Here is a 19503-nt window from a genome sequence, read left to right as displayed (position 1 = left end):
ACTGTGATCCTTGTCTCCTCATCCTCACCCCAATAAGGCACATCCTGCTTACACACAGTGTAGGGCACTGAGAGGTTACATCTATGTTTTACGTAAAGAGGAAGAGCCTTCCTTCCCTATGACAGAAGCATTGCAGCTATTAATTTTATTTTTTTTAAGTTTTCCCTTTTTTCCCTGTGCAGGAAGGGCTGGTGGGCTCAGCTTTGGCTCCTGAGGGCAGCGTATTACCTCCTAGTGCCTGAGCTCCTTAGTCTTTTCAGGTAACACAACAGCTCTCTTGTGTTAAGGACCATGGGAGAAAATTGAGGGGGAAAAAAAAAAAAAGAAAAAAAAAATACCCACGACAGAAAGTTGCCAGACTGAATAAGAGATACTGAAATAAATGTTTTTCTTTGCAAAAAAATACTGCGTGAAGCCAGTCTCCTGGGATTTCCTTCTTGGTTAGGCAGCTATGAAGGATAAAGGGGAATGGATGTAGATAATTATTAGACTGTTGAATGCTTAACTAAAATGAAGTTGTAACAGAGCTGGGGCAAGAGCAACTGTTTACACATGAATGAAGGAAATTCACACTTTTCTGTATTTTAATACAATTTGTGCAGCTGCCTCAATGCTGCAGAGCTGGTGCTTAGCTCTTACTCATCAGTGATCTCTGTGCCTCTCTGCCTAGAAAAGCTCATATGAAGGGATGACATAGTTGATCATTATGAATCCAGTTGTTCACAACCAAATTCACTGTGGTTCCAAAAATACTGGCAATGACTTGTTCAGCTCGGTCCTGAAACACTTATTCTGGGACCAGTGCACATGCGGAGGTGTTGGGGGCTGTTGGAAACTGGGACTTGTTTTTTCAATTCGGTTATCTCTCTCTTACTCTAAAAACTTTTTCCCCCCAATTTCTACTTTTATCTCATCCTTACTCTTCTTTATTTTACTCATCTTTAAAACTCATATTGTATAAAGCCTTTCTGCCGGTCCCTGCTGTGGCATTTTTTGGCTCGTGCCCGATCCCTCAATAACTTCTGGGGTTATGAGAGTTTACTTTGCTTGTCTGTTGGCTTTTAATTGTGGATTCAGAAAGAATAATAATTAGGTACTGCCTCTAACTACCCATTGGTAAGTTCATACGTACGGCTGCTTTGCTGATGTCCTGGAGGGTATTTGCATTTGGCATCATCACCGTTGTAAAATGCAAACCTGGTTAAGAGGGAACTTGTGTCTTGGGTTGAAGAGATGCTAATAGAAGTGGCATCACTTGCCATGAGATATCCTAATTTATTACTATCTTTAAAGAACATACTTGCCAATTAGTGTCTTTATTAGAATACTTACTTTTATCATTTGAAAATATGGCTCTTAATTGGGACCAGCTTTGCCTAAGGGAGAAACATTTGTTAATAAATAAATGAAAAAACTAAACCTCTCCATCAGTACCCATGATGGGAACTGGCTTATATCACATAGACACCCTTATAGATCGTATTACTTATTATTCTTAAACTTGTTCAATTATTGAGAAAGACAATTTCATCTAACATTATATTGTCTTGCTGGGAAAACTATAGGCAGGATATTGGAACTTGCTTGTTTATTAAAGCAAGTAGCTCATTAGGCATAATTAAGATAGAAGAAACAGGAGCATTAAATTTTCATACCACACCATCAGTGCGATAGCTCTAGTAAAGGCAAAAGCACCATAGTTGCTCTATTAGTACATTGATCAGGTTAATGTAATTAAGGTGCCAATTTTATTAGAATCTGAAGAAAAGATGAGGAGTGCTTAGTATTTTTTACCAAAACAACGTATGAAAGAAACTGTTTAGAAAAATACAACTTAATAGAACTGAAAACCCCACTATTCAGCCAAGGGACAGATATGAAGAGAATCTGGCGAAGGTAAATACCATGGGGACATGAGTGTCCTGTGCTTGTCATGACTCTGTCATTGCGTTTCCCTCCCCAACGGGTGGTGAGAAGTTAGGGCAAAGCTAGTTACAGCAAGGGGATGTCCTCCCCAAACTGGGCACATGTTCCCACCAGCCACTCTGTGCTCATCCTTTCACCATGGAGGACTTGCTCCCACTGGGGGCAGTGGCATTGAACTCACAGCCCATGACTTCCCAAACAAGAGTGTCTTCTTTATACATATGCTCTGCTGGCCCTGGTAGAACCAACAACGCAGCTGTGGATGGTGCAGTCCCTGCCACGTAAAGCCTGGAAACAACTAACACCCAGGCTGCTTCGTACTGGTGATACTGGCCATACTGTGTGTGATTTTTAATTCTCCATTAGTCGGGAGGGGATGTCCACAGCTCGGTGTGGTCATACTCACAAGTGTGGAGGGGAGAGGCTTTGGCTCCAGGTCAGGGAAGCAAGGAAACCTGCTCAGCCTTCAGAGCAGAAGTCCTTCACTTCAGATATTCTGCTACTGAAAAACCCTTAAGCAGCAAATTATTTTACCTAAACCCATTTTAAATATATATATGTGTGTGTATTTATGTGCAGACCTATATAGCTGTACATGTGTACCTACTTCTGCCCTCAGAGGTGGGGTTTTCTGAGCTGCCTCTGACAGGTCCCACAGGGTGGGCAAGTGACATCTCTCCCATGCCCTGCTGTCTGATTGAATAACACGCTGTGCAAAAATAACACATAATACATGATTGCAGGGAGGGAGAAGAGTTTTAAGGTTGCTTACGGCTTCTGTGCAGAGGTACGAGGTCTGGTCCTTTGAAAAATAGGTAAGTTGGCAGAAAACTATTTTCCTCAGTATCTGTGTGATCTCCCTTCGGTATTTAACCACAAATAAGCGTTTCCCTGACAAACAAAGTATATCTATTTTTAAATAAATAAATAAAAGCAGACAAATTAGGTTACCAGTCAAGTCATCAAATCAGCGATGCTATATTCAGAGAACACAGCATTGTGCCTCACAAATTATCTCCCAATCCCACCTGCTCTCAGATCTTTATAGCCTGGCGATCTGCTCTACTATGATTGCTCGATAGAAAATAAACAGATGGGGCTGAGAAAAATCCAAAAGAATAAATGGGGTAGAAACTGCCTCAAGCCTTTTGAACAGCATCAGGGCAGCTTTTCTGTTTTCAAGGATTTTCCTTCCCCCATTTGAAAAACAAACCTGCTGGAACACAAGATGTGATTGGGTTTAATTTTCAACTACATGAAAACACACACGCGCAAATGTGTTTTAGATGCTTTTGGGCAGGGAGAGATTTTGCTTTCTTTCATGGGCTTTGCCGCTGTTTCCAATCTGGTAATTGCCTGATCAATATTGCTATTTGAAACTTATATGAAAATGTGCGAAACTTTCTAATGGCAGAGAATCTATAGATTCCTTTGCTGTGCTGCAGGACTTCGGCAGCAGCAATTTCAGTAATTAGGCTGCTTTTCAAATAAAGGCCAGTTCCATGGATACATGACTAAGATAAATTATGCCCTGGATAAGCTTACATTTTCCTGCATGTGCTTGCCCTTTCCGTGTTCACGTCCACGTAAGGAAAGCCTGAGTAAACATCTTTTCTTTTCCTCCTCCCACCCCACAATACATCTGGGTCCTGTCTTAGGCAGGAGTGCTCTTTGCCTGTCCTTAGCGCTGGATATCCTACATCTGAGGTCACCTTGCATTTGTCCTTCAGAAATTATTCTTTTCTCGTCAATCTTTTTTTTCACTTGGAGATTAGTTTACAGAATGAAATGAGAAAAAGAAGGGGGAGAATCATGGTTTTCCAGTGAATGGAATTGAGATTTTAGACCAAAAAGCAGGATGTGAAAAAATCAAGCAAGATCAAGAGATGAACGTTCTGAATTTTTTTTTTTTAGCCTTTCCAGTTATTTTAGATCATCTTATTTAAAGCTTATTCTAATAATTTTTTGCCAGTTGCAAGAAACAGAATACAGAAAAACGAAGCAATTATTTATTATATCGTTATGTGGATATCTCAAAACAACACCATCTTTGCTGGAGATAGGCAGCTGATCAGCAGGAATTTGAGCAGAGAAGTTGAATATTCTTATTTTTGCAGGCTCAGGTGTCAGCAGAGCCCACACCATTGAATTTAGACTTGTCGATGCCATGCCTGACCTTGGGCAACAAGCCATGGTCCCATCACACTGAGCGTGGAAGTTGCCTAAGGAAGCTCTCCTCTCCATGAGGCCCACGAGGAGAGGCAGGCGGGGAGATGGGCAATGAAATTAAGTTTTACCCGCTGGAGTCTGACTTTAATCTGGCTGCTCATGAGTCAAAAGCCAAAACATCAAGAAAACCACAGAGATCTTGACTGTTGTGGGGGATGACTCAGAGTGAAAGTCATTGTGTTGGTACCAGGGCAGTGACTGTGCTTGTCTTGTGTACAAAGGGCATGTTCCACCCTAGGACATAAAACTCTGCTGAAATGATTACTGAAAGGAGTTTTGCCAGTGGGGAAAAAACTGGGTTGTCTGAGAGAGGTGTTTCCATGGAGGCCTGGTACCATCGTAGCAATGGATGGAGAGAGCTGAAGGTCAGACTGGAAATTCAGTGCCTCAGTCCTCCATGTGGGAGGTCATCTCTGGATCCAGGTGGATAAAAGTGGGGAGCAGTTGATTTGCTAACTAAACTGTGCCCAGAAGAAAATCCATTTTAATATTGAGTACCTTCCTCAAGGTTTGCCTTGAGGAGGAAACAGCAGGAAGACATTGGGAGAGAGGCTGAGCTTCTCCGGCATCTCAGGAGGCATAACGAAGATGTTTTCTGGCACCAGCTGGCCCCACATTTAGGAGTACATTTTTGCATCATCGAGTCCTGATTTGTCAAACTATGTGTAGAGACACACTAGGAACCAGCTCAGGTGCCAGGAAAGGTCTTGCTGGGGCCACAATGGAAGATGAAAACAGACCTGGCAGACACAAAATGAGCAGGTTTTTTTCTGTGTGAGACAGAAGAGGATAAATGTCATTATAAACAGTCATCCTTCGCTGTGAAAGTTTAAGTCAAAAATTATGGGGATGCTCACCTGGAGATTTAGCTGAATATTTGATATTAATTGGAGCCGTTGACAAAATCCAGACCCAGATCTCCCTGGAGAAGCTTTTCCTGGGAATGCAGCGAAGCCCAGAGCCACCGTCGAGCTCTCCTGCACTTACAGCAGCACTCACAGGCTCCTCTCTCTCCTCACTGCTGCTTTTCATTTAGTTTCACACATTTCTATCCCTTCTGCAGAACAAAATAATGGAGCGTAACATTGCATCCAGCAAGACACTAACTACCCCTGTAAGAAAGGTCATACTTTTACCTATTCTGTGACTAATTTGTGTTGACAGGACCAAGTCTCATGGTCTCCCTCGCCCTTCTGTGCTCACGTTCAAAATCAGACTCTCCGCTCTCGGGATGCTTGTTTGCATTTGCTGAATTTAAACGTGATGGGTGGACCTAGAGAAGGCAGAGCTTGAGGGGTCAAGGTAGGGAAGGTCACATCTCCCTGTTCTCCCGCCAACAAATCACCAGCTTCTGACTGGGCAGAGGGAAACACCGTTCCATTGCTCAGAGAGTCTGTGGTCCCTCCCGCCTGTCCCAAAGATTTCAATAGCTAAGGCAGCTGAGTTTTTAAGTTCAATTTGTTTCAATTTTCATGTGTGTTTTTTTTTTTCCCGTGGTAAATGTAATTTATCACAAACAACAAAAAAGCCTTGACATAATGACTCACGAACTTTGTTTTTCAAAATCTGTTTCCTGCAGATGCTGGTAGTCCTTGTTGCTTTATATTTTCCATAAAATTGCAAATCTCAATGAAAGAAAATAGTGTTTTATGGGATGTCTGACCCCTGTGTATGACAAGAGATAAGGTACAGGTGAACACAGCACCTGCACTCTGCCACATAAGGGTCTCAGTCTAATGAGCCACAGTTCCCAAAGGCACATTATTTTCAAAATATGACAAATATTTACTGTTATTATCTGAAAGGCCTGGTTTTTTTTCTTTTTTAACCCCATGAATGTATGGAATGAGTTTGTTCAAAATAGACCCCAAGAAAATAAGTGAAAGCTGAAAGTTACAATTGATGTTGATCCCTTTCAACTTTAAAGTGTTGGAATCGGAAGCTGCTACACAGCTCTGTTCAAGGTCCATATGTTTTTTTGATAGGAAACGTGTTTTGATTCAGGAATTATTTCTAGGGTTCATTAAGATGTAAATTGCTCCATGAGAAAATCTAAAGGAGATTGAATCCAAAGATATGTAAATATTCAAATGTAATTGGGGTTCAGGCCCTACATCTCTATTCCTGCCTGAGCAGTTCAAACAGAGGAGAAGGTTTTTCTATCCTTCTCCCTGAAATCCACCAAAATTTCTCGTCACATGATTTGCCTCCAAAAGCCATCCTGAAGCATGAAGTTCAATGAATAATTATAAATTAGCAGAGTTAGAGGTTTTGGAGAGAGGGAAGGCATGGACACCTGGAGTCGGCGTGCAGAGCCTTCCTCATCACCCGAGCAATTCTCTGTGCTCCACTGAGTACAGCTGCGTGTACGGCGGCACTTTCTGCTAACCTGCTAAAGATCCATCCGCTGATGCAAAGGGAAAACGTTATCTTCTTAGAAAATATTATGTCTCCTATTACTTTTGATAGATCTCCCTTGGAATTCTTTTAAGGTTAAATATAAATCACGCAGGGAAGAATGAAATCTGTTCTTGTAAACACGGCGTATGCACAAGGAGTAAATCACACAGATGCAATCGTGGCTGTTGTCATAATGTGTCTCCCACGTGAAACGGAGTGAAGAAGGATAAATAATCCTCTGGCTATGCCTGCACCTGTGTGATGTCATGCTGCATGTCACCGGCAAGTGACAGCTCAGGGAAAGGCAGCTACCGGGGAACATGTAACGAAAAGCAAGGTAGTTGTCTGGTGAGCTCCTACTGCACCATGTTAACACACACAAACACACTGGGCCAAGGCAGCTATAGGAATATCCCTGAAGACCAGGCTCAACCTGTGAGTATCAAGATGTACTTTGGATGTACTCGTGCCCAAGCGTCTGCCGCAGTCGAGGGAGCAATTTATGACATTCATTCTCTTCCATAGAGCAGGCCAGCGTGCCACCATGGGCTGGGTCCCCAAGCATACCCCCTCTCCATCATTGCTCACAGAGCCTCTTGTCTTGGAGCTGGGGTGGAGGGGCCCATACTCAGCATCCGCAGAAAGCGAAGGCCTTGGGAACCAGGGATCGGTTCTTGCCTCCTCCACCATCTGCCAGCCTAATCTTTGCAAATTATTTAAGCTACTTGTGTTCAATTCCCCATCTGTAAACTGGACACAATTACTCCTTGCCTGTACGTACGGGAAGAAAATAGTCTATTCATGATTGGGGTGTGTTTGGACACTTTCATCCCAGTAGAAATGACTAGGTTGAAAGCGTATCTCCTCCCAAGTTGCTTAGCCAAGGTCTGGATGTGCAAAGGGAAGCAGTGGTACCCGAGCTGTGATGCACGGTCCCTCACCTCCTGCATGCAGGCTGGTCCAGCGCCAGCGCAGACTGATGGCTGTACACAGCACACACCGTTCTCCCTTCATGGAAATCTGCTCCAGATTGCTGTAACAAAGTGATACATCCTCTGTTTAGTAGTTTCCAAATTATTTTCAGCTATTTCCAGCCTTTGTGTTTCCATAATTTACTGTTATTAACATATGATGGATCCAGTGTTGTACGGCTAAATCCATGCAAAGCAAACATGAGGTGCTTCATTCTGTACAGTGTGGGTTTTCAGCGCTGTCGCTTTCATAGTAGGAAAAGTATTTGTGTAATTATAAAACATACATTAGTATAGCAACAGGTCCTGCTTACAGCCAGCGTACTTTTGAGGAACAGGCTTTCAATAAACCACTTCTCTTTTTATACAGTGCTTTCCCCAGAAATATTTTATTAGTCTAATTAGGGCAGGCAGTGAAAAGATCACATTCAATTCCTGTTAGAAATATGAAAGATCAGTGGAGGAGAGTGTTGTTTAAGCTTCCCTGTCACCTGACCTTTCCAAACGAGCACAACCTCCCCCCAGAAGCGCACATTTTGGCCAAATCAACACTTTGGTAGGAGGCTGAGAGAAAGCAGAGTTGTGCTGGGAGATCAGCCTGCCCTCTAAAAGCAAATGTGTAGTGTTAAAATAAAAGATAGTACTGTAACACTTCCTTTATCATCTTAAGGGTGAGAGAATGAGTTGTACAGGTGAAATGGTGACGGGCTGCTGTCAGGGGCTGTAGCCGGTACTTTGACAGAACTATTGGAGGGTGTCTGTCCAGGTGATGCTACAAACCTCCTGTGCAGCCAAGGTCAGGCAGACCTTCGGTTGTCTGCTGAGTAAGTGCTGGTCAAGCAAATTAATGTAGTTTGGACCAGATCTACCAGATGCGCCCCATTTATCTTGAAGTTCTGCACTTTCCCTACCTGCGTTTTGCAGGCCTGGTCACACCTTCAAAAAGGATGAATTCCCTCTGAAGCAGGTGCAGAGGAGGGCTGCTTGGGGGATGTGGGCACTGGGTGATGGACCCTGTAAGAGGAAACTAGGAGAGCAACGTGTGGTTAGATAACTAAACAAAGGTTGGGTACGCAGAGGTGGGAGGGGGTATGGCTGCTTTCCCTAAACACCCCAGAGGGTAGGTGTTGTGAAGCCAGAGTATTATAGGCGTGCACAAAAACATGTGAATTAAATCAGGCTGGAAATTGGAAGGCATCTAGGCATTGTAGGAATAAGGTTGTAGTACAATCTTTCAATCGGAAGAGGAGGCATGGTGAGGTCTGACTGATTCCCGGACGGGGTTGGATGTATTGAGGAAAACCATGGCATGACGTGGTTACTGCAGCAGTGGGAGACAACCAAGCAACAGGAGGTGCAGGTTCAAAGGCTCAGCCATGCACCTTTTTTCCCAAAAGCAAGCATTGGAAGGGAAAGCCATGCGGGGATGAACTGGTCTCTCCATTTTTCAGAAAGTTCTCACTAATTTTGTTACTACTTGTTCACAGGCACATTAAAAAATATATAACTTGATGGGAAGGTTATTCTTAAAGTAAGTTCCCTCTCTCAAAAGACCAGCCTAAAGTGTCATTCTTTATTGAACTACCTGTACTAGGAAATAGTATGCCTATGACAATGCATGCAACATTTTAAGCCCTCAGGGCTACGTGAGGAGAACATTCAAATTAAAAAAGGATAATGAAGTCTGAAATAGTAAAAGTGCTAGCAGTTACTTTTTAATGGCAGCTAATTTAGTGGCATTGTTTGGGCTATAGTCTCAGGTTGTAACTCAACCGGCTTGAGCAGAACGATGCTGGTAGCTAACTGTTGTGTCAGCCCTCAAGAGCTACATATTGCCATTATTTTATTAATCACCACCAATAAACCATACTCATGTAGAATTTAATTACTGGAGCTGTTTGTTTTCTTTAGCTGTGTTCGGGGGGCAAGGCTTTTGAGGGTCGTGAGAATTATTTGTTACTCATAGCATATGCTTTTCTGTTAAAATCCAAATTGGGCAGATTTCATAAGAGTATTGTTACAGTATTAACGTCAATCAAGTTTCTACTTACAATGAATCGAATTGACATTGTGTAGATCTCCCGGTTTTATAAAGAAACCAGGTAAAATTCACTCATTTGATGGAATTCATTAAGGGGACAGTGAGGACAGGAGCAAAAAATTCAGCATAAAATGTAAGGGAGAATCAAAACAAAAGCTTAGCTATATGTCTTTGATAAATTGACAGTTCCCATAGCTCAAGGTAACCTTTCTCCGTAACACTCCGGGGTTTCCCTTTATTACTGTCTTTTTTAATAGAAGACCGGTATTTGCTTCAAGTGTGTTTTTTTGGTGAGCAAAAACACAAAGAGCAAAAGAAACAAAGCCATATAATGAGGCGAGGAAAGACAGGCAGTAATATCCAGATTCCCCAACCCAAGATGAAGACCCAAGAAAGAGGTGACAGTGGCGCTGAAGTCCTCCCCACGTGCTGGGGCTGGAAGTGGCGTTGCGGGGTCATGATCTGCCGGACACAACGTCCACCTCAGCTCAAGCGTTTCTGCCATAGTTTTAAACAGTAAAGAAGAACACAGTAAACTCGGATATAGGGTCAGAAACAATTACACAGATCCAGCTATGATATATTTACGCTGCATGTTTAGTTCTGGCAGAAATATGAGCACTGTATAAACGTTTAGTAAAAATGTAGCTATTCAGTTAGAGTTTCCAAGACAGGTGATGGATAGAAAGAGATCTGTTGACTGCTGTTTCCAAGCAGTTGTACTATCTGGTTGTGTAAATTATTACTATGGAGATATTTAGTCTGCCATTTTGATATCTTAGGCTTTGTATTTCCGTCTCTTGACCTTAAAACTGATTCAGTATTTGATACTCAAATATGTGCATGTTAATACCTTCTTGATACACCCAACAAGTAAGTTGGAGGGCCTACAGGATTTAATTTTATTGTCACCCATATCACAAATTAAATAACAAACAGTACCACCAAGAGAAGCTTCAACAACTAGTACCTGACTTTGAACAATGCCACATGCCTTCTTTTGACCAGGTGATTTATATACCAGCTTTCTAGACTCCTTGCACTCCACAGAGTGCTTATGATTGTTCTGATTTTTAGCAGTTTTATTTGTACAGCCAAAACTTTGCACATATTTTTAGGAAACATTTTGAAGACAGGTTGAAGAACTTGTAAATGCTCTAAGTATAATAAACTGTTCTCAACCCGGACAGGTAGTCTCGACGCATTTGACTTCTGACAAAGATATATTGGTTTCTTTGATTTTAGTAGGCAGGGGGATTTTTTTTCCAGTGAGGAGCAAAACTGGATCTTGGAAGGTTTGCCAAAACAGAAGCATTGCTAGCTGAAGAGTAGAGTAGGTCTCATTTTGCCCACTCTGACTTTGTAAGGCGTGGATGAACACACATAGCGACAGGCTGATGGAGAGATTGGCTTGAAAGCTATGCTTACTTGATCTTTGAGTTTTGTTTTTGTGGTGTCTATGGGGTGTTTTTTAATAAAGTCAGAAAGACCAATAGATGTCAACAAGCAAAACAGCAGCAGCTGAAAGGAAAAATATCCTCTCCCAAGTTTTGAGCTATGACTTTTTACAATAGGAATCCATTTGCCGATGCCAATCCAGGTGAGCTGCGTTTTGGAATTATTCTTCCCAGAGTGTCTTAGTGTACTGGCACCCTGCGTCACAGATACAAACAATCCCAAACTCAATAGTCTCACTTGAGGTAATGGGAAAATTCACTGTGTTCACTGACCCTCAGAATTTCTCGTTTCTTGCTGATGGTGTGACAGTGGAAAGTGGGTTCGATGAGCTGAAGTATAGAAGTTGGAAAGGTATTAGTTCAGAACTCTAAAAGGTGTCTTAGGAAACGTAAAATAAACAAAATAATTCCCAAAGGAATAGAGCCATCCTGTTTAGATTGTATCGTTTCCCCCTTCTTCTGTATGCTCTGTTCAAAGCATAAAGCAGAGCAAACATATGTTGAGAGATGCTGCCTATTTATAAAGTAAACACTAACAACAAGCAGAAAACAAAAGATAAATGAAGAACATGTTTTGCACGCTAATCAAGTTGTCTTAACTCAGAATGTAGTGAATCTGTGCTAGGTTTTTAAAAGTACAACCAAGGCTTCAGTTTTTCCACATATTTAAAATATCTCTGCGTGACCATTGCCCTGGACACATCTTGGAAGGAGACCTAGTCACAGCTTTTAATGTCACTATCTAAACTGGAAAACAAGACTCCCATCAGCAGAGATAAGAGTTCCTCCATCAGAGAAAGCATTAGTACAGGTTTCCAGAAAATCTAGTTTAAACTTGAAATAAATCTTTGATTAACAAAATAAAATGAAAGATGTTCATGCATATTCTTGATGATACTGTAAGCCACTCCATAGATTCAGACAAGCTTGTACAAAACACTCATTTGTGAAGGTCATCCGAAGCTCAGATGATGTCAGGAAGGTTAGAGATGAAAAGTTTTCTTCATCTGTTTTCTTCACTCCAATTACAAATATCAGCAATGTTGGAATTCACCTTTGGCTGCATGGGACTTTGACAGTCCTAGCCAGTATGTCATGAAGGTTCATATACAGTGTGTGTCATCAAAAATGAAAACCCCTGAAATACAGAAATGGCTGAGGTGCTTATTTCAGCAAGATATTATTCTTCATATACAGTTTTCAGTAAAAATATTACAGATAGCAGTTTAAATTCCTCTGCTATTTAGAGTGCATGCTGGGCAAAATGACAGAAAAGATCCAAGCTGTTATGATCTGATTGTGAATATCAGACTATAAAAGTTGGTAGATACGAGAGTGACATAGTTTTCTTATTTTATTTTGCTTTAGATGAGATGGCTTCGCTTTCCCTTGTGGGAGATTATTGTTGAGGCTCAACAGCAGAGATTCAAACTGGGTGAAATAAGACTTTTCAGAGGATTACTCTTCCTGACGTGCTCCTAAGGAATACACGGGGGAAAGATGAATGGAGATGACCCAGACCAGCCCTGCTGACCTTCCCTCTATTAGCAGAGAGACAGTGGGCGGCGTTTGGCACACGAGCTCTGCAGACACATAGATGCCAGGACTAAATCCCAGCCTTGCTGCCGCCACCACTTTCCACTTTGCGTGGTCCTGGCAGGGAGCTGGAGGCAGCAGCAGCCGGTGGGGCACCCTCCACTCTCACATTCCCTGTTCTGCTTTGCTGGGAGAAGCTGATTCCACCAGGGAGTGGCGTTCTGTGATTGCCCTCCCGTGTGGGCTGCATCTCCCCCTCGGTGGATTTAATTCTGCAATGCAATACTGTGCTGGCTCCCTCTCTACCCGACTTGGCTGCAGTGCAATGGATTATAATCTCCTGCAGTCACCTGGAGGTGAAATCCCAGCACAGCACACCAGTAAGACTGGGACAGCCCTCCTAGCCCCACTTGAGCAGAAGTATCTCCCAGCAAGGACGAGGACGTAAAAAGATGCACTTCCAGGACTGTAAAATCTCCACAGGCTCAAAATGCGGGGGTGGAAGTGAAAATGTACAATATGTTGTTAGCAAGTGGTGCTACTTTTTTCCCGGCCCCTCCTGCCCTGCTCTATTTTATAAATCCATGCTGCTTAAAAAGTCTGGGGTGAGTGCCGATGTCTGCACGCGTGCACAAAGCTGCCCCGTCTTAACTAGAGCATCGCTGATGGTTGACTGGGACTGTGCTAATTGACTTCTCTTCCAGAAAGGAAGCTGCTTCCATTTAAAAATTATCTATTTTATTTAATTCCTTCTACTATTTACCACCCAGAAGTCTTCAGGGGTGTACATAGTGTTTCATAACCAAGTAAGAACAGAGCATTTCTCCTCTGAAGAACTGGTACTGTTTAGTTGCTACACGAAAAGCATTAGGCAAGTAGTGCAGAATACACGTCATGATGGGGTAACGACCTGATGCTTAAATGGGATATCTTTCTGCTTTAAAACAAAAAATTATTCTAATAAACCACCGTTCTCAATTTCTGGGCCTCAGTATTGCTGTGTAATGATACATTACTTTAAAATGTCTTTTGATGAGACAATGTTGTCTTGGGTGTTTAGAGACGTGAAACGGTTTTATAGAGTTCTTAGCGGATAGTGTCCAAAGGGATAATCTCATCTAGCCTCATGGCCCCTCCTTTCTGAGGGGAAATAGCAGTATTTATGGTTCAACTAATTCTAAAGAAAACAAAACTGACAAAAATATTAAACAATTCTCTGCCAAGAGAATTCACTGTATCAGCATCACAGCCTAAAGCTCAACGTTGGGCAAAAATAGTACATGGTCCTTCATTGGCTTTTTGACTGGAAATAAATTATTTCCACAGAATGTAAGATGCTTTTTTTTCTCATTTGTGGTCTCTGTCTCTCTCTGCATGAACCAGAGCCTCTGTGATGTGCTTACAGCAAAGGCACGTTATCAAAGTGCCCCTGTAAGTGGTAGTTGGGAATGAGTGTAAACAGGTTTTGACACAGATTTCCAACAGCTTAACATGCGGGACTGAAAAAGGAGGGAAGAGAGGGAGAAAGGAAAGTCGGGCTGATATGATAACCTTAACTGAGCCATAATTGTCTGTAAAATCAGAAGGGAGTTGGCTTTAAAATAAGAACATGATGAATATTGCCAAAGCATTAAACAAATATCCAGCTACGTGCCTTGTCTGCAGCCTCCATCGATGTGCTTAGATGTTCACGTGCTACATTTAACGTGTGTCAGATGAATGGTGCATGGAGTAGATCTTCTTTTAGAAAGCTCAGGAGGATGGGATTGTGCAACAAAAGAACAATTATTCCTATGTTGAATAGCACTGAATTAACATTTGGGTATAATGTTTACCTCTATTTGATTATTTGATGGTAGAAAATTAATTATTACTGAATTTATCCATACTAATAGCACAGGGTAGCAAATGATAATTTTTAAAGAAAACCACTATTGCAGTTGTGGGCTACCTAAACAGCACGGCCCCTGTGTGTAACACAAAAATTAAGTGTGTTTGGATTACCCAAAGACACACAGGAGGCTGGTGTTGGCAAACGGGTCCGTAATCGAAGCCTTTCGCCTCACACTGTTGACTGCATGGCACAATCCAAGCCGTTCTGCAGCTACAGTTATGCTTTCCATCAGGGAAGGAAGGCAACCTGCTAATGTCTGGCAAAGAATAACCACAGTAAGAAAGCAGCTAATTGCTGAACATTTTTCAGATCTAAAAATAATCCAGAAAGCAAGATAGTGGAGAGACAAACCACCTACAGCTAAACAGAGCACATAGCAAAGTAACTTGCAGCAGGCATCAAACGTTTCTACATAGTTAAATCAGCTGGATCACTCCGCAGGACAGAAAAGACTACGATCCTTTGTTCTTACAGGCTGCTTTTGCTCTTTCTTTCTCTTTATCATCTGTAATTTAAAACAAAGACAAGGAAGCAGGTAGCCCAAAAGCAGTAAAGGACACATATTCTTCACCCTTCTTGCCCTTGGGACATCACACAGGGATCAGTTTTAACTGTCATATTGAGTTGGATGTCAAGACGTGCATGTTTGAGAAAGGGAAAGCTCCCTTCTGATAAGGATGGCTTGGATCAGCTCTTCTATGCCATCCTTTGTCTTCCTGCAGAGGCTATACTGAAGGTGGAAAAACTGATTTTTAGTTTATTAGTTTATTAGTGCTCTGCTTCGCTCATGCGGGCTCTAACTGGTGTAAAACCTAGCGAAGGACCTTTCTAGTAAGATTGTTTAGGCACTGAGTCCCACAAGCACCAATCCTCTGAATCAGAAAATTTATGGCCGGTACCTTGATAATGTCCCTTTTCCTTGCTGGGTTGAGCTGGCCCCGCAAAGTGCAGCCCAAGCCCTGGCACATCCCCAGCAACTTCAGCTCTTGGGAAAATGCTTCACAGAAAGCTCACGGCATCCCGGGTTTGGTGTCCCCTGTGCACTTCCCAAACGATCGGCTGAGCAGGCACATAAGCATTTTGAGGACAGTTTTGGCAGATAATGACTTTGATGGAAAAGCCATCAGGTTAGCACTCAGGGATGCTGACTCCTCGGGGAAGAAGAAGCGTCCACAGGGGACAAGATGTGCAAATCAACTCCAGTCCCCATTTTACAATTAAACAGCCAGCCTTTGACAAGATGTTTCCCCAGAGATCCCTTTGCTGGCTCATCGCATCCTTGCATCAGCTCCTCTTGGAGCCAGCTCCTGGGCGACTGGCTCATGCCTCCAGTAAAGGTATTATTGACACCAGCCCTTTGGCACGGTGCCTGGCTTCTCTGGTCGGGCTTTCTCCTCATGGAGATGAAAGTCTGTTGTCAGCCTCTGAGGTGAGAGAGAAAGGACCAGTGATTCCAACTTTTGATAGGGAAGGAGAAAGGAAGAGGTATTTCCTTGAATACCTCAATATGGTGACTTGAGGAGCTTATGCTTTCCCCTCTTTAAATGTCTTAGCTTAGGTCCACAACGGTTATCTGCCTCCACCAGTCTTTGGATATAGGCCTCTTCTCACACCTCAGCAGGAATTCATGTGTAGGGATGACTGATTTACTGTTTACTTCAGAAAAACTTGGGCTGCGTGCAATAATCGTCAATCAAACCATTCCCATTTTGAGTTTCCTCATACCACCCCATGGCAGCAGCTCTCAGTTGTCAAATCTAGCAGAATAATGCCATTCCCTGCTTTAATATCTCAGGTACGTAACATGGCTTCTTTCTACCCTGGCAGATCTGATGAAAGCCTATTCTTATTTGCCACGAGCATTCTTAAAGGAAGAAAAAAACATTGTTAAAAGAGTACGGTGCAGGTATTTAAAGAGGCAGCTTCTGACTGCTGCTCCGTTCTCCTCTTGACATGAAGATGAACTTCCTCTGGTAGCTGACTCATTGCCCTGGGCTATCGCTCTAATTTCTTTGACTTCTGATGAGCAGATGCTCTAAATCTGTCAATATGAAGCACAAAAGGATCTTATTAATGGTCCAACCGCTATGTTTTCCATGGGTAGGGCTATCAATCTTACCTTACACATGTGCATTATTGCTAGCGATTGTTTACATACGCTGTAGCTCCCACTCAGTGCTTTATACCATCTCACTTCATACAGCTGCCTCAGATACAGTGGTCTTCATGCTACATATATCACATTTATATAGCTTGAGTGAGCTTGAGGCTCACTTTCTTTGTAAGGTACCAAGCTGTAAGGTACTTTTCTGTTTTCCGTAGTATATTGGTGCGCCTTGAATTATTCACTCCATTTCTGAGAAGCGGCATTAAGAATGTAATCTTCTGTTCATAAATCCATTGGAAGACTTAATAATGTAAGCCTTAGTGGAACATCCCAGCGTTGCAAAGGAAGGAGTAAGCATTTTCCTTAGGGTTCCAAATGGTTCACTCACCTTTCCTTTGGCAGAGCTAAATCCATTCTTTAGAAAAAAACAAAACCACTTAGATTTTGAAAGATTTCAACCATCCTTTTCTTTTGTTTCCTTGTAACGAAAGATCAGCTGTTCTGTCACTACAGGAAGGTCTATAAAGCTTGCAAAATGCACAAAAACTGAATTCAGGACCATTTAAGTTTATCAGTTAACACTAATGCACTCCCTGATCTGGCTGCTGAGGTTTTGCTTCTATGGGCTTCTTTCTCCTGAAGACAGAGGCACCCTGGAAGCCTTCATTTCAGTAGCAAAACATCGCCTTATAAATACTCAGCTCAGGTGAAATCAGCCGCTCTGAAAACTTGCGTTCATCTCCAGAGATGAGAATTCTTGGAAACGCTTGCACTGCCTGAGACAGAAATGGCGGCACTGGCAGCTTTGTGGCCAAAGCCCACACGAGCGTGATGATCCTGAGCTCTCAGGCCATGAGTGAGGCTGTGCATAGGTTTGGTCATCTCTCTGCACTGGTCTGGGTTTTGAAGGGAAGATCTAAGCAGGGCATTTAAAATGTCTGGATTATTCTGGGATCAGCATCTTCTGAGGAAGAAATGGCATCTCTGAGTACAGGCATCTGGAGCAGCAGGTGAGTTGATAGGAGAAGAGACTATGACAGGTGGCAGCAGCAGCAGCTGTGACTCCAGACAGGGTCTTGTTCCTGAAACCTTGAGGTGGGAACAGAAAGATTCAGCTGCTGAGAAACCTCTGTATGGGACAAAGCAGTTCAAGTCCTTGGATCTCTGTTTTTACACCAACTTTTACGTGTTACTTCTACTTAGATAGCAAACTTCCTGTGGGGCAGCACCAGGAGTTGATTTTGATGAGATCCGTGATTACAGCACAACTTACTTTTGCCACTACAGACGAAATAAGTTTCAACATTTCTACCCACCATCACGCAACTGCAGCAGAAGACGCGAATACTGTGTTCCGATTTGGGCTTATACAGCAGCTCCACAACTGTTCCCTTTAACGTAGTCCCAAAAGTGATTATAATTTCTCACAAGTATTTGCAGTGGTATCTGCAAGTTTGGGACACATGTTGATTAGTAAAATTAAGCAATACATCGCTTAGCACCTGTTGAATGTCTCCTGGTCTTGGCGGTACAGCATTTTGAACCCTTTACAACATTTTTACACTGATTTGACTTTTTTCTGGCTTCATCATCTATGTAAACTATCTCCTGTGTTTACTTAAATATCATAAATACATTTGGGGCAAAGCTGTTTGGTTTTGTTTTCCCCCACAGGATGTATCCAATTCAGGATATTATTTTCAGATAATGACTTAAATGGGAATATGCGTGCTCACATACTGCTAACATGACTTCCATAACAATACGATCCCTTTTAGGAAATTATGTATGCAGAATCAGTGTGTTGGTAACTGCTGTACAAAGCTAAAATTCAAAAGCGACAGTTAATAACTTATCTGTTGAATGTATGCAACTGTCCTTGGAAAAAAATAATTGTTTCAATTAAAAAACAAAAAGAGTTAGATTTGGTTTTATTCTTCTAACAGCTCTAAAAGTATTTGTCTTTATCTTTATTATTGGCAGGATACTACTCTTCAAATAAAACTGTACCCTATCATTACTGGAATAAAGTTTATCTGTTATTCATAAGCTGCAGAGAGATGTTTTTCCTCCTCTCTGCCGTTTTTAATGGCCTCTATAGAAATCTTTCAAATAAAAATTTGTATTACTTTCTTTTTCCTTGGCACAAATACATTTTTCCCAGTATTTCTGTGCTGAAATTAATACAGTTCTATTTTTGTCCTTTCTTATCTGTACATTAACAATAGACTATGTCTTGCTCAGAATTGTCTCTGTAGCTCCCATTCGAGGGAAAGTCTTAAAGGCTTTCCCGTTCTCATTACTGGGAAGAGCGGTTCGTATTTTGAAGGGGTTTTAGTCAGCTACATACAACTTCAACCCTGTATCTCAAAATCCCTGAAAACTCCACAGCTGGCTTGTGTGAGGACCACATCAGGCCCATGATGCTGCTCTGAAAGCATAGGAGGCTCTGCTGGTGAGAGGAGGCAGGTCCGCGTGGGTTCGAGGGAGATGTAGGTCAACCACTGACGTGCCAGTACAACAGTATTTGTTATCGTTTCTGCAGTTGGTAGCATTAATACAACTTGTACATTGCAAAAAGTTTCCTCTTGGCAGTTATTCACAGGAGTTGTTACACTCCTCAGATTAATTACGATGCTGATGGCAATCAGATTCACGAGCGGGACATTTGATGACACAGAAGTACTGAACGTCACACTTAAGGATGTCCAGCTGCTCTGTGTCCTAGAGGAAGGAGGCGTTTCTCACTCCTTTCCCTGGAATAACTCGTGACAACCATGATTTGAAGCAAGATGTTAGATAAGACAGACCATGTTTGATTTGATAATTCTTGTCCTATGACATTAACTCCCAAGTGTCTTGAGTTGACTTTTCCGTGGATACTTGGAATTTTATCTGGCTTGGAGAGCCTGCCTGGGAAGAAAAGCTGATGCTTCTTCCCG

Source organism: Numenius arquata, chromosome 8, assembly GCF_964106895.1.
Source record: "Numenius arquata chromosome 8, bNumArq3.hap1.1, whole genome shotgun sequence".
NCBI lineage: Eukaryota > Metazoa > Chordata > Aves > Charadriiformes > Scolopacidae > Numenius > Numenius arquata.
Note: the sequence above shows the minus strand (reverse complement) of the source record.